This window comes from Otolemur garnettii, unplaced genomic scaffold, assembly GCF_000181295.1.
Source record: "Otolemur garnettii isolate 467f Iridium unplaced genomic scaffold, OtoGar3 scaffold00012, whole genome shotgun sequence".
NCBI classification, from domain to species: Eukaryota; Metazoa; Chordata; class Mammalia; order Primates; family Galagidae; genus Otolemur; species Otolemur garnettii.
The window spans coordinates 22,169,913-22,171,274 of record NW_003852407.1 but is presented as its reverse complement, the minus strand read 5'-3'; positions in this window follow the sequence as shown (position 1 = coordinate 22,171,274).

Here is a 1,362-nt window from a genome sequence, read left to right as displayed (position 1 = left end):
TGTCAATATTTTCTGCTTGAACTAGAAAAATGAAGTGGCATGGATGAGTGGAACTGTAGTTAAAAATAACTGGTAATTTAAAGAGGAAAAGAGGCATCTTAAAATGTCCTGGGATGACATTTCACATTCTCTCTCTACATTAAGAAAAAAAGTTAGGGATTAATTTTCTTCGTCACATCATAGACAAAAATAAGTTCCAAGTGGATTAAAAACCTACTATGATGAGAAAACGTATGTTACTTTAAGAAGACAATAAAATAAGAGAACATTTTCAAAACCTCAAAAAAGTAATGGATTTCACTGAGAAAAAAACAAAATCATAAAGAAAAGAATTGTTAAATGAAAATTCTTGGAAATAACTTCTGCATATCAAATTATACCATAAAATAAAAACAGTGTAAAGATGCTGCATTTTTAATACATGTGAAAATATTTTCAGAAAATATAAAAAACCACTTCTATGAATTTAGATATTAAAAAAGATAAAAATCCAGTAGTAGTATTGGCAAAGTTTTGTACTGGGACTGCTTAGAAGAGAGGATGTAGCTGGGGAACAAATAGGTGAAATATTAGCCAGGGAAATGCAAATCTAATTATTTTCATATACATACTTTGTCATACAAGAATGTGAATAGCATACTTTCTAAGTCAATATGTGTTCAAATTACTGAGTTCTTTTAATATTAAATTTTGTAGATAGTCTTCAAGTATTTTCATCATATGGATAATAACCTAATTATTTTTTACTCTGAATGACTTCATTATTTTTTTACTTTCATAATTTAAAAGTATTATAAGGCTTTAACTTATTTTCCAGATACTTAGTTTTTTTTTATTATTTTTTATTAAATCATAACTTTGTACATTGATGCATTCATGGGGTTCAGGGTACTGCTTCAAAAGTAGAAAGGAAGAGGAGAGAGAGGGGGTATATGAGAGGAAGGAGAGCATTTGGGGGGACCTCACCTAGTGTTTTCTAACATAATGATTAAAGTGCCTTATATTTGGGAATTTAAAAAAAGTACTTTCCTTGGATTATCCACTCCCTCCATTCTCTCTCTCTGGATTCTGGTATATGAGGTTTCCTAATTTAGTACTCATTTCTTTCTTTTTCCCCAAACCTCCATTTCTTTTTTTCTTTTGTTATTCTTGAGGTCCAAATCATGTCCTGGGATTCTTTTTTTTTTTTTTTTTTTTTCAGATCAATGATTTGCTTTTCTTCCTTATTCAGTCTGTTATTTACTGCTTTTTAACAAAAATCTGCAATCATGATATACACTTCAAGAACTTCCTCGTTTTTTATAAATCCATTGCATAAGAGCCAGTTCCAGGTTTACCAGTAAAAGATGCTTTCTAAATTTC